Source organism: Dendropsophus ebraccatus, chromosome 11 (genome assembly GCF_027789765.1).
Source record: "Dendropsophus ebraccatus isolate aDenEbr1 chromosome 11, aDenEbr1.pat, whole genome shotgun sequence".
In the NCBI taxonomy this organism is placed as follows: domain Eukaryota; kingdom Metazoa; phylum Chordata; class Amphibia; order Anura; family Hylidae; genus Dendropsophus; species Dendropsophus ebraccatus.
The window spans coordinates 99,311,277-99,325,969 of record NC_091464.1 but is presented as its reverse complement, the minus strand read 5'-3'; the positions used below and the strand labels follow the sequence as shown (position 1 = coordinate 99,325,969).

Genomic DNA, 14,693 nt, shown 5'->3' with positions numbered 1-14,693 from the left:
GCACTAACCTATATAATATATAGAACTCGCAAGACAGACTACAACTAACTTTCTATAGTGGAGATTGCATGAACGTTATACTGCTGACATGAAATAATAATCGGGATCATCTGTATATTCATTTAAGTGGAGTGACTGCGCTGGGCCCGGCGCAGTCAAATACCACAGGGCTCATTTTGACAACTTATATTTTATATTTCATATTTTATATTTTTTCATTTTTTATTTTTTATTTTTTTCTCCTTTATTTTTTAACTTATATTTTCATCTATATTTAACGTATGTATACTTTTAATCTTATCACATATGGTTATATTGACATAGTGAGTACATTTTAGCTGCATTTGATTATTGTGGTATTGTATTGTTTATGTTCTATATAGAAGTGTATCTCTAGACACGGATTAAACGTTTAATGATTATTTAGATCCTTTTCATTTGTATGGCCTATATTGCCACAATCTAAACATACATTCTATACCAGTTTATATAGACTATTTTTCCCTCTTCTAGAGAGCCTACTACTTTTTTCTAATTTGTTACCCACTGATTTATTTTTTCTATAGCAGAAGATCGGGTTCTCTCTAAAGATATTACTATACTTCGGGTCACTTTTTAATAAGCCCCAAAGCTTCAAAACACATTTCCTGATAATATCAGCATGTCGCTCGTAAGTGGTACAAAATACCAATTTTTCTTTTTTATCTGTTCTAACACGTTTTTTTCTTAAATCGTCTCTCTGTAACCTTCCCACCTCTTTTTCTGTTCTTTCCACCTCCTTCTTATTATAACCCCTCTCTTCAAACTTCGCCTTAATCTTCTCAGCATTTTTCTTATACTCCTTCTCAGTACTGGCTATACGCCTCGCTCTTATAAACTGCGATTTTGGTAAGCTTTTGAAGACATGGGGGGCATGTTGACTCTCTCGATGTAACAAATTATTACGATCGGTGGGTTTAGAGAACATTGTTGTCTCAAACCCCGTCTCCTGTTTTATGATCTCTACATCCAAGAAATGGATATTATTCCTGCTATATTCCAATGTGAATTTTATGGATTCGTGACATTTATTCAAAGTCTCTACGAATGCCAACAAGGAAGTCTCGTCCGACGTCCAGAGCAGGCACACGTCATCCACGTACCTCAGCCACATGGACGACGTGGGCATGACCGGGACGACAAACCTCTCCTCAAAGGCATGCATAAAGATATTCGCCAAGCTTGGAGCTACCGACGACCCCATAGAAACGCCATGGGTCTGTAGAAAAAAGTCATCATCAAATCTAAAATAATTCCTACTTAGGACGAGTTCTAACAATCCCATAAGAAAGTTAATCATGTTATTACTCAATTTGGTATTTTTATTTAGTTGTTCTCTGATACATGCCATACCCTCATCTTGCGGAATGTTGGTATATAAACTCTGCACATCAAGTGTGCAGAGATAAGTAACATCTTTACTATTTGTTTGCTCCATCACATTGAGAAAATGGCATGTATCCAGAAGACACCTGTCTAATTTCTTCACAATTTCCTGCAAAAAGGGATCCACATATACTGACAAGGACTGCAGCAGCGACCCGGAGCCAGAAACAATAGGCCGCCCGGGTGGGCTGCTGCAGTCCTTGTGTATTTTAGGCAGGAGATACAGAATAGGGACACGGGGGGTCTCAACATATAAAGCATCAGCTGTTTTTTGCTGAATGACGCCGCTTATCACACCTTCATTAATGAAGGAATCCACCTCTATCTTAAACCGCATCGTGGGATCACCAGGTAATCTCCGATACGTTTTTTCATCAGGTTACAGAGAGACGATTTAAGAAAAAAACGTGTTAGAACAGATAAAAAAGAAAAATTGGTATTTTGTACCACTTACGATCGACATGCTGATATTATCAGGAAATGTGTTTTGAAGCATTGGGGCTTATTAAAAAGTGACCCGAAGTATAGTAATATCTTTAGAGAGAACCCGATCTTCTGCTATAGAAAAAATAAATCAGTGGGTAACAAATTGATCAGAGGGGATATAGCCAAGAAAAAGATTTCTAAACAGACATTTTTAGCCAGCAGACGTAAAGGCACATTTAGTTGCCTATCTTGCCAACATTGTAGTGCTATCATAAAAGGAGAGTATATCAGCCATCCTAGGAAAGGGACCAAATATCCAATGAAGGGCTTTTTTACTTGTAATGACAAGAACATGGTGTATCTTCTTAAATGTCCTTGTGGACTTGGGTACGTCGGGCAGACGAGTTGCCCGATAAAAATCCGTCTGAACGAACATAAGACAGCTATACGTAGATTTGGCATTAAACATGATAGTAAAGTAAAGGAGGAGCAGAGAACGTTCGGTGAGACGACCGTTGCGAGACACTTTTCTGAAAATCGACATAATATCTGTGATTTACGATGGCAAATTGTGGAGCAGGTTGAGCTGTGTGCATACAGAGAGGAGAACCGCAAGCGGTTACTCCGTTGTGAGACGTATTGGATTTCCAAATTAGAAACATTGAGTCCTAACGGACTCAATGAAGTGTGCAGTTTTAGTGCATTTCTGTAAACATCTAGCACGTATAGTTATTACCTTCAGTTTCACCCAATTATCATGCGTATTATAATGAATTTGTAGCATTGTGTGATATTATATGTTATACTACTGACTAGTGATACTTACAGGGTTAAATGTTGATTCGTTATAATCCCGCCCTCTTCCTTACGTCCTTGCGCATGAGAAGGAGGAGTCGGCATCCTCAGAAAAGTCCGCGAGGAGGACGTACTTGGGCGTCCGGGTTTGAGAGTCACATCAGCTGTGAGCATGTAACTCTTTTGTGTATGCTGCATCTATTCATAGAAGAAAATTAAAAAGAATTCTGAAGTCATATCGACTCTGTGAGTATATCGCTCCATATAATTGGAGTGCAGTGGGTTTTATTACCCGAAGTTTGCAGCTGCGTGGTGAGCCAATCACTTTTTCCTTCACATTTATTATCAAGGAGAGGCTACTTGATGAGGAGCAGGCAGCAGTTGATCGATTCCAGGCCAGTATTATTGAGGAGAGGCTACTTGAGGAGGAGGAGGCAGCAGTAGTTTATCGATTCCAGGCCAGTCTTATCCAGGAGAGGCTACTTGAGGAGGATGAGGCAGCAGTTGATCGATTCCAGGTCAGTATTATTGAGGAGAGGCTACTTGAGGAGGATGAGGCAGCAGTTGATCGATTCCAGGCCAGGATTATCAAGGAGAGGCTAATTGATGAGGAGCAGGCAGCAGTTGATCGATTCCAGGCCAGTATTATCGAGGAGAGGCTACTTGATGAGGAGCAGGCAGCAGTTGATCGATTCCAGGCCAGTATAATTAAAAGCAGACTACTAGAAGAGCAGGAGGAGGCAGCAGTTGATTGATTCCAGGCCAGTATATTCGAGGAGAGGCTAATTGAGGAGGATGAGGCAGCAGTTGATCGATTCCAGGCCAGTATACTTCAAAACAGACTACTTGAGCAGCAGGAGGAGGCAGCAGTTGATTGATTCCAGGCCAGGATTATCGAGGAGAGGCTACTTGAGGTGGAGGATGCAGCAGTTGATCGATTCCAGGCCAGTATTATTGAGGAGAGGCTAATTGAGGAGGATGAGGCAGCAGTTGATCGATTCCAGGCCAGTATACTTAAAAACAGACTACTTGAGCAGCAGGAGGAGTCAGCAGTTGATTGATTCCAGGCCAGTATTATCGAGGAGAGGCTACTTGAGGAGGATGAGGCAGCAGTTGATCGATTACAGGCCAGTATAATTAAAAACAGACTACTTGAGCAGCAGGAGGAGGCAGCGGTTGATTGATTCCAGGCCAGGATTATCGAGGAGAGGCTACTTGAGGAGGAGGCAGCAGCAGTTTATCTATTCAAGGCCAGTATTATGGAGGAGAGGCTAACTGAGGACGAGGAGGCAGCAGTTGATCGATTCCAGCCCAGTATAATTAAAAACAGACTACTTGAGCAGCTGAAGGAGGCAGCAGTTGATCAATTCCAGGCCAGTATTATTGAGGCTACTTGAGTAGGAGGAGGAGGCAGCATTTGATTGATTCCATGTCAGTATTATTTAAAACAGACCAGTTGAGGACCAGGAGAAGGCAGCAGTTGATGGCTCTCAGGCTAGTACTGTTACAAACAGACACGTTGAGAAGGCAGCTTTCACCCAGTATGTTTCCAAATAAACAATTGACTGTGGGGGCACTAGTAGGAGTAGTATTCTTTTGGACCCAAAAGGACCTAGTACAGACAACTAAAGTTTGAAGCTAAGGATATGCATGTGTGTAAAAATCATTCTTTAAACATGACAACATGTTAATGTAGAGTTCAGCACAGGACAGTCAGCGTTAAAAAACACCCCCTCTAACATTACACCTAGTCTAGCAGGATACGGATAAATAGACAGAGAACCTCACCCTCAGAATGCATGAGGTGAAAAAAGGACATTTAAAAAGGCACAGATTCAAGAAGGCTTTACCCCAGTACCATTATCCAAAAATACGTGTCCAATTTTCATTAAATTGACACCTCACTGGCACTTGCTTTATAAATTGACGCAACTACTCTGGTGTCAAACCTGTTGGATCTGGGCCTATGGCTGTTGGCGATACACACATATATATATATTTTTTTCTTAACACCAGTTTGATGTCCTAACCGGGTGTAGCGTCCAATACAATGGATGTTTGCTTTTGTGTTTTTTAAGTGCTGTCACCAGCTGGCTTAAAGGATAAGTCTGGTCAATTAATAAGTTTCTGGGTCAAGTAAGGGTACAGAAAGTTATTGACTGCCTGGACTCATCTTTTAAAGTGGGTAGGGGAAAAACCCCTGACGAGGTATGGGAGTGACCTCCGACCCTCGCTTTTGTCACTCCCAAAAAACCTCACCCTATGGGTACCTTCACATGTGGCTGCGGGTCTGCTGAGTAAAATCCACAGGGCCTTTTTATAGCGTTCACCAAATGGCATTCAGTACTAGGGTGCCGGCCGGACATACGCAGTTCTGCGCTGAAGAAACCCATCGGGATTTGCGGTGCAAGATTTCACTACTCATGATATCCACAAAATACCTCAAGAACAGTTAGTACCCGCTCACAAAACGGTGAGTAGTGTTTCTTGGCACTGGTGCCAGGGATAAAACCCCACGGTTATAGTTCACAAAAGGTGAAATCCACACTTTTTGAAGCATAAACATGGGGATTATTTTAGGGTTGCTACTGTTCTTGGGGTATGGGTTGGACGGTGCACTGGTGCAAGGCATTAATCTGGTGTGGAGATGTTAAATGGCCAACACACCATGGGCATCAAATTTGGAAATGGGGATCTGTTATTTCAAATGTATCTGAATTAAGTTGGGAATTTTTAAGGTATTTGCTGCCCAGCCCCATAGTACTGAAGGTGGCATAAAATCAGCCAACGATGTGTGTGGATTTTAGCCAGCAGGGAACCACAAAAAAGCCTCCCATTGTAAAGGCCCCCGTAAATAAGGCAAGATAACCGGCCTTTCAGCAACAGTTTGTTGCTGTAACTAACTTTGGTGTTTTTTTATATCACAGTTGAAGGACAGCAGCCTCCGTGATATATACCCCATAGACAGCCTTATTCCACGCGTGACTGCATGAGAGGCGTGAAATAATTTCCACACAGAAGAAACCCATCGGGATTTGCGGTGCAAGATTTCACTACTCTCATGATATCCACAAAATACCTTAAGAACAGTTAGTACCCGCTCACAAAACGGTGAGTAGTGTTCCTTGGCACTGGTGCCAGGGATAAAACCCCACGGTTATAGTTCACAAAAGGTGAAATCCACACTTTTTGAAGCATAAACATGGGGATTATTTTAGGGTTGCTACTGTTCTTGGGGTATGGGTTGGACGGTGCACTGGTGCAAGGCATTAATCTGGTGTGGAGATGTTAAATGGCCAACACACCATGGGCATCAAATTTGGAAATGGGGATCTGTTATTTCAAATGTATCTGAATTAAGTTGGGAATTTTTAAGGTGATTTTTTTAAAAAATTTAGGGTCTAAGGGGGGAACATTACTTAATAAATTAAATTACGGATTTTTACGTTGGGCACATATTTAGGATATCAAGGTCAATTTCTTGGACACACGGATTGCCATGCAAAACAAGTGACTGATGACTTAGTCATTCACATCAGGCAGGGGGGTGGTATAATCCGATGTAATCCAGGCACGATTCATCTTAACAAAAGTGAGCATCTCCACACTGTGGCAAGAGAGCCTCGTGTTACGATGTTACCCGCCGCACTAAATACCCTCTCTGACGCCACACTACTGGCTGGGCAGGATAGCAGAGCCAAGGCAAACTCTGCCAGTTGAGGCCAAATCTCCAGTTTTTCTGCCCAGTACTGCACGGGGTCGGTGACACTTTGGGGCAGGGTAGAATCAAGGTAGGCAGTGACCTGGTGGCTGAGCTCATGCTGGTCCACGCCATGAGTCCGGTGCTGTGTCCTTTCTTCACCAGCTGGCTGCATGAAATCGCTCATGAGGGCTTGCAGGCTGTAGCGACTTCTGACGCCTCCACTAGTGGTGGTGGGAGTGGAGCGCGCTGGTTCCCCCCCAGAGGATGTTGTCTGGGAACCTGGCTGGTCTCGCAGGTAAGTTGAGACCAACTGGCTGGTGAGCATGTCCCTGTAGTACACCAGTTTAGCCTCCCTCTGTGATGGCGGGAAGAATTCTGCCATTTTGCGGCGGAAGCAAGGGTCCAACAGGGTGGCCATCTAGTATTGGTCCCTCTGGCGGATGTCCACAATCCGGTTATCGTACCGCAGACACTCCCGCAAACACCTTGCCATCTGCACCAAGGACAATGACCGCCTCTCCTCTCCACTGTCCTCGGTGTAGCTCCAGGGTCTGCTGGGGTCTTCCTCCTCTTCCTCTACCACCTCATCCTCCATCTCCTCCTGTGATGGAGAGGCAGAGAAGCCAGGTGGCGGTGTGCGGAATGGCTGGGCGTAGACATCTTCCTCCTCCTCAACCTCCATCTGCACTTCATCCAGCTCTGGGCTCAAGGCGATGTTCAGCCTTGGAGTTGTGGCCTGGGAATCCTCGCTGATGATGTTTCTCAGCGCACTTTCCAGAACATGGAGGAGTGGGATGATGTCGTTGATCCCATAGTCCTGCCTGCTCACAAAGAGAGTCGCTTCCTCAAAAGGGATCAACAATTGGCAGACTTCCCGCATTAACTGCCAGTGTGTTACTTGGAAGTCGCAGTGTGGCGTGAAGCTGCCTGATTGCCCCATGAGGTAGTCTGTTACAGCTGACCTTTGCTCGTACAGGCGGTCGAGCATATGGAGGGCAGAATTCCAGCAGGTTGGCACGTCGCAGATTAGCCAATGTTGGGGCATACCGCGCTGTCTCTGGATTCTGAGCATGGTGTTCCTGGCAGCGTAGGAGTGGCTGAAATGTTTGCACACTCTACGTGACATCCTCAGAAGGTCATGTAGTGCATGAAATGATCGGAGAAACCTGTGCACTATGAGGTTGATCACATGTGCCATACAAGGTGTATGAGTCAGCCCTCCCCGCTGAACTGCAGAGACAATGTTCCTCCTGTTGTCCGCTACAACACTTCCTACCGTTAGTCGACGTGGGGTCAGCCATTCAGCTATCTCCTCCCTGATGGTCCGGAGGAGCTCCTGCCCACTGTGGCTTCGTTGACCCAGGCTAACCAAATGGAGGACAGCCTGAGAGCGGTGGGCCTGACATCGGTGGTAAGACACTGGGTCAGGTTGGACTGCAGTGGTAGTGGAGGCAGAACTTGTGCTACCCGCTGCTGGCCCCCTAAAGCACCGTGGAGGTGACAGTGGCAAGAATGGGCCAACTTCCTGATGGTCTCCTGGGAGGATGTTGACCCAATGGGCAGTAACGGACATGTACTGGCCTTGCCCATAATTAGAGGACCAGACATCAGCACTCAGGTGCACGGTCTTGGACACCGAGAGTCCTAATGAGTCGCCAACCTTTCTCTTCACATAACTGTGCAGTGATGGGACAGCTTTGCTCGAGAAGTAGTGGCGGCTGGGGACTTGCCATCTGGGGTGTGAACACGCCATGAAATCCCTGAAAGGCTGGGAGTCCACAAGATTAAATGGCAGGGACTGAAGCACCAGCAGCTTAACCAGGTGTCCGGCCAGTTTCTGTGCCATGGGATGGCTGCTGGAGTACACCTGACGTTTGCCCATGGACTCGGTCAGGGATTGCTGCCTCATTAGGGGTGTAAATGGCAGTGAGACTGTGCTGCTGCTGGCAACTGAGGCTGACAAGGCCTGAGTTGCAGTGACAGGATGCTGCATGATGGGATCTGCAGTGTATGGTGCATCCTGACAGGAGGTGGTATTGGGGTCACGGTTTTTCCAGGCCTGTTGGTGTTGCCTTTCCATGTGCTTCCTCATGGATGTTGTCCCAAGATTATCACCCCTGCCACGACTGACCCTCTCATTGCACAGCAGGCACAGAGCCATGTGCTTATCTGTCCCCAGGCGAAAGAACTGCCAGACGACAGAGGACCGTGGTTTGCTGCCAGCTACGGGGGGTCTTGCGGCCTGTTGGCTGCCACTGCTGCCTGAGGGTCCCCTCTCAGGACCAAGGCTTGGAGGTAAGGGACTCTGCCTGGTAGGTTGTCTTCTACCCCTCCCTCTTGTGCTTTGATTCCTTGCACCAGTAGGATGTTGCTGCTTCGGTAGCACCTCACTTTCCCCCCTGATGACGCTGAGGATAATGGTGCTTGGGGGCGCCATGTCCGATCGGCGACATCATCTTCACCACCACTGCTACTTTCCTCCAGGGGCTGGGACAGGATCTCAGGTGTGCCCCTCCCTGGCTTACAGTCACCACCTCCTCTGCAGTTCCACCGGCTGCCAAAGGATACACAACAACAACTATGGGCATAAAGTCTGAATAATATCAAAATTTATTTACCATGATACATAACACAACATGATTAAAAATCAAATATTACATAAAATATATATATATATATATATATATATATATATATATATATATATATATACTTTAAAATAACCACTCAATAATAAAATTACATGTATAAAATAACCCACATGAGATGAATAATTTACCAAATTGCGAGTGTTGGAAAATGTCTACTTCAGTGTCAGAGATATGTAAACATAGCCACCATATTATTAAAAGACTATATAATTATCTACAGACAATACAAATCTCCATAGTATTTACCACTCACCCATATTCACTATGTGGGTCACGACTGTCCCTACGATCGTTTCGCCAACCCCGGCTTCCTCGGGGAACACAGGATCTCAGGTGTGGCACTGGATGCCCCTCCCTGGCTTACAGCCACCACCTCCTCTGCAGTCTCTGCACGTTCCACCTGCTGCCTTTGGGGGACTACTACCTCCTCCTCATCATCATCACTAAAAAGTGGTAGAGAATCCAAAGGCAGATCAAGATTTGCCAACAGTTCCCTGGCAGAAGGTGCCCCAGAGGTGAGTGGCATATTAATAACAGGGGATGGGGCAGAGGCCTGTCGCTGACCGTCCCATGTAAGGGTGGTGTCGGATGATCCAGCCGACCTTGTTTGGGAGCTTTGGGCGGTGGAAGTGGAGGATTGGGTAAGCCAATCTAGAACCGCTGGCTGGTTGGAGGCACCCAGCAGAAATTTACAGGTTATTCCAAAAAAACAATTTTTAAAAAAATTTTTTTTAACTTTTTTGGTTTCGGGTGGCTAAATGGGTTCGACGGCAACCAGCAGAGCACAAACGGACAGCTTTTGTGGGGCGCTGACTTCGCCTCAAATAGAACAGCTGATCATAAACAAACAAACAAACTTTTTTTAAAAATTTTTGAAGGTTTTTTTTTAAACTTTTTTGGTTGCGGCTGGCTAGAGGGGTTTGACGACAACCAGCAGAGCACAAACGGACAGCTTTTGTGAGGCGCTGACTTAGCGTCACCTACAACAGCTGATCTCAAACAAACGTCTAGCGTCTCCTCTCTGTCACGGAACAGTAGCTGGTTCAATGCTACGTGTCCTGACTCCTGAGTGACTCTTCTCACTTTTCTCTCCCTATTTCTTTCTTTTATCTCCCTATCTCTCCCTAGATATCACAATTTTTGAGTTAGATGCCTATCTCTCCTCTCTCTACCTAACTCTTGATTTCTCAGCCTCTTTCACTATGTATGGGCTTATCAAGCTTTCCCTGGATCTTGCGATTTTTTTTTTTTTATCTTCCTCTCTCCGGCTTCGCTCACAAACAATATATACTCCTTCTCTATCTCTCCCTATACTTATCCAGTTTTTTGGATATGTAATCTATGTGTTTTCCCTCTCTGCCTAACGTACACCTCCTCTCTCTCTGCAGTCTAGACACACAATGAGAAAGAGCATGGCCGCTCAAGCACTTCCTGTTCCTGGAGTGACGTCACACACCTTGATATTCACATAATAACAGGATACAAAGGATTATAGGAGTAATAATCCCTTGTAGCCTGTTCTATTCTCTGATTAAAGTACAGTTTTGCGACACCGTTGCGATTTTAACGAACTTCGTCACAAACTTTTTGAAAGTTCGGTTCGGTACCGAACCGAACTTTTTGCAAAGTTTGTAACGAATCTGCTTCGTAACCGTTCGGTTTGCTCATCCCTAGAGCTTAGGCTCTGGAAACGCGTTATATTTGTGCTATCTGAAATAAACGCTTCATATTGCTTTCACCTAAAAACTTTGGTCCCATGACTTTGTGGAGACAGCGCTGGTGTTTCCAAGGAGTTTGGCAATTTTTCCTTTTTCCTTACCTTCTCTCTCTGGACACTCTGCCCCACCACTCACAGGAGGGTTTACATAGTACCCCTGTAGGAGGAGTTACATTGGTGGAGGAAGTGGGTTCAGTCTTCAGTCCAGTTTTCAGAGAGAGAATACACAAAACCAAGTTCCTGCTGTAGTTAAGCCAGGGCCTGGCTTTTGATGCAGCAAAAGACGTTATTCTTTGTACAAGCAACTACTTTCACAATGCAGTGCTAAACTAAAAAAGGGGAGAGTAGCCACCAAGGACCACCCTAAATCATGCCAGGAACTCCTCTAAAAAGTGCAGGACAGGCTCCTGAAACAATAGGAGTTGATCTCAGTAGGACAAAGCTACCGTAATAAAAAGGTCTACGTATCTTACTGCACAGTCTTGGACACGCAGATAACAAACGACTGGGGCTCATGCTACTCACCTGGGATGGGTTCTATGATACCAGGGGGCAGAAGGCGGTCAGACACGTGAGTCTTAACGTGAGTATGAGTATCACTTCACTACAGGTGGATTCCACCACGTCCAAAGAATGAATAGGTTCATTCTTTGGACGGATGGTGGAATACGCCTGACCATAGAATGGAGTCTATGGCATGGGCAGAAATGCGCACGATCGCCAGAGTGTGCGAGCAAGAGCACGCTACGGAATTCATGACGGGTGTTCTTCCATGTCCCCTAACTCTACAAAGCACTACTACTACTTTTACTCTTTCCAAGCACCTACCCTCAAGCACTACGTCAGCACTCAAGTGTGTGTTAAGATTATTACTGTCTACAGAGCGCGTACTGTTATCCTACCAAAGTTCCTCAGTAAAATTGTTATATTTTTTTATATCAAATGCACGGGACTATCTGCACCAGCCCCTATACACACTTGCCGCACACCTTGGGTTATTTTTCCTACAGAGCATACCTGTGGGTGGCAGTCTCCTATAGAGCATACCTGCTGGTAGGAGTCTTCTATACAGCATACCTGTGGGTGGCAGTCTTCTATACAGCATACCTGCAGGTGGCAGTCTCCTATAGAGCATACCTGCGGGTGGCAGTCTCCTATAGAGCATACCTGTGGGAGGCAGTCTCCTATAGAGCACACCTGCGGGTGGCAGTCTCCTATAGAGCATACCTGCGGGTGGCAGTCTCCTATAGAGCATACCTGCAGGTGGCAGTCTCCTATAGAGCATACCTGCGGGTGGCAGTCTCCTATAGAGCATACCTGCTTGCAGGAGTCTTCTATACAGCATACCTGCGGGTGGCAGTCTCCTATCGAGCAAACCTGCGGGTGGCAGTCTCCTATACAGCATACCTGCGGGTGGCAGTCTCCTATAGAGCATACCTGCGGGTGGCAGTCTCCTATAGAGCATACCTGCGGGTGGCAGTCTCCTATAGAGTATACCTGCGGGTGGCAGTCTCCTATAGAGTATACCTGCAGGTGGCAGTCTCCTATAGAGCATACCTGCAGGTGGCAGTCTCCTATAGAGCATACCTGCAGGTGGCAGTCTCCTATAGAGCATACCTGCTTGCCTGAGTTTTCTATCCAGCATACCTGCGGATGGCAGTCTCCTATAGAGCATACCTGCGGGTGGCAGTCTCCTATAGAGCATAACTGCGGGTGGCAGTCTCCTATAGAGTATACCTGCAGGTGGCAGTCTCCTATAGAGCATACCTGCGGGTGGCAGTCTCCTATAGAGTATACCTGCGGGTGGCAGTCTCCTATAGAGTATACCTGCGGGTGGCAGTCTCCTATAGAGCATACCTGCGGGTGGCAGTCTCCTATAGAGCATACCTGCGGGTGGCAGTCTCCTATAGAGTATACCTGCGGGTGGCAGTCTCCTATAGAGTATACCTGCGGGTGGCAGTCTCCTATAGAGTATACCTGCAGGTGGCAGTCTCCTATAGAGCATACCTGCAGGTGGCAGTCTCCTATAGAGCATACCTGCTTGCAGGAGTTTTCTATCCAGCATACCTGCGGATGGCAGTCTCCTATAGAGCATACCTGCGGGTGGCAGTCTCCTATAGAGCATAACTGCGGGTGGCAGTCTCCTATAGAGTATACCTGCAGGTGGCAGTCTCCTATAGAGCATACCTGCGGGTGGCAGTCTCCTATAGAGTATACCTGCGGGTGGCAGTCTCCTATACAGCATACCTGTGGGTGGCAGTCTCCTATAGAGTATACCTGCAGGTGGCAGTCTTCTATACAGCATACCTGCGGGTGGCAGTCTCCTATAGAGTATACCTGCAGGTGGCAGTCTCCTATAGAGCATACCTGCGGGTGGCAGTCTCCTATAAAGCATACCTGCGGGTGGCAGTCTCCTATAAAGCATACCTGCGGGTGGCAGTCTCCTATAGAGCATACCTGCTGGTGGCAGTGGTTCTTAAGTGTAAAAGTATTTCAAGCACCCAGCTCACTTCAAGGGATCTCAGTCAGTAACCTATGCCTGTATCTTCTGCACCTTATTGAAAGGGACTGTACCGCACCTTTAAGAAGTTACAAGTAAATTTGCTCCTGTTTAAGTCTAAGTTAGACTTCGTTGCACTTCCTACACCTACACCTACACATACACATACATCTGCACCTACACAAACATGTGCACATACACATACATCTGCACCTACACCTACACATACATCTCCACCTACATCTACACATACATCTGTACCTACACATACATCTGCACCTGCACCTACATCTGCACCTACACATACATCTGCACCTGCACCTACATCTGCACCTACACATACACCTGCACTTACACATACATCTGCAACTACACATACATCTGCGCCTACACATACACATAAATCTGCACCTACACATACATCTGCACCTACACCTGCACCTGCACATACATCTGCACCTACACATACATCTGCACCTACACATACATCTGCACCTGCACCTACACATACATCTGCACCCATACATAGATCTTCACCTGCACCTACACATACATCTGCACCTATATCTGCATCTATACCTACACATACATCTGCACCTACACCTGCACCTAAACATACATCTGCACCTGCACCTACACATACATTTACACCTACACATACATCTGCACCTACACCTGCCCCTACACCTACACATACATCGGCACCTGCACCTACACATACATCTGCACCTGCACATACATCTACACCTACACATACATCTGCACCTGCACATACATCTGCAACTACACATACATCTGCACCTGCACATACACCTGCACCTACACATACATCTGCACCTACACATACATCTGCACCTACACATACATCTGCACCTGTACATACATTTGCAACTACACATACATCTGCACCTATACATAGATCTTCACCTGCACCTACACATACATCTGCACCTACACATACATCTGCACCTGCACCTACACATACACATACATCTGCACCTACACATACATCTGCACCTGCACCTACACATACATCTGCACCTACACATACATCTGCACCTACACCTGCACCTACACATACATCTGCACCTACACATACATCTGCACCTGCAACTACACATACATCTGCACCTACACATACATCTGCACCTACACATACATCTGCACCTGCACCTACATCTGCAAATACACATACATCTGCACCTGTACATACATATGCACCTGCACCTACACCTACACATACATCTGTACCTGCACCTACACATACACATACATCTGCACCTACACATACATCTGCACCTGCACCTACACATACATCTGCACCTACACATACATCTGCACCTACACCTGCACCTACATCTGCACCTACACATACATCTGCACCTGCAACTACACATACATCTGCACCTACACATACATCTGCACCTACACCTGCACCTACACATACATCTGCACCTGCACCTACACATACATCTG

At 46.0% G+C, this 14,693-nt stretch overlaps 1 protein-coding gene across 5 annotated transcripts in view; it reads right to left on the bottom strand.

Annotated features, from left to right (window-relative positions):
• Positions 1-14,693, bottom strand: part of LOC138767873 (uncharacterized) — a 91,195-nt gene that overhangs the window by 23,557 nt on the left and 52,945 nt on the right. The window lies entirely within an intron of this gene.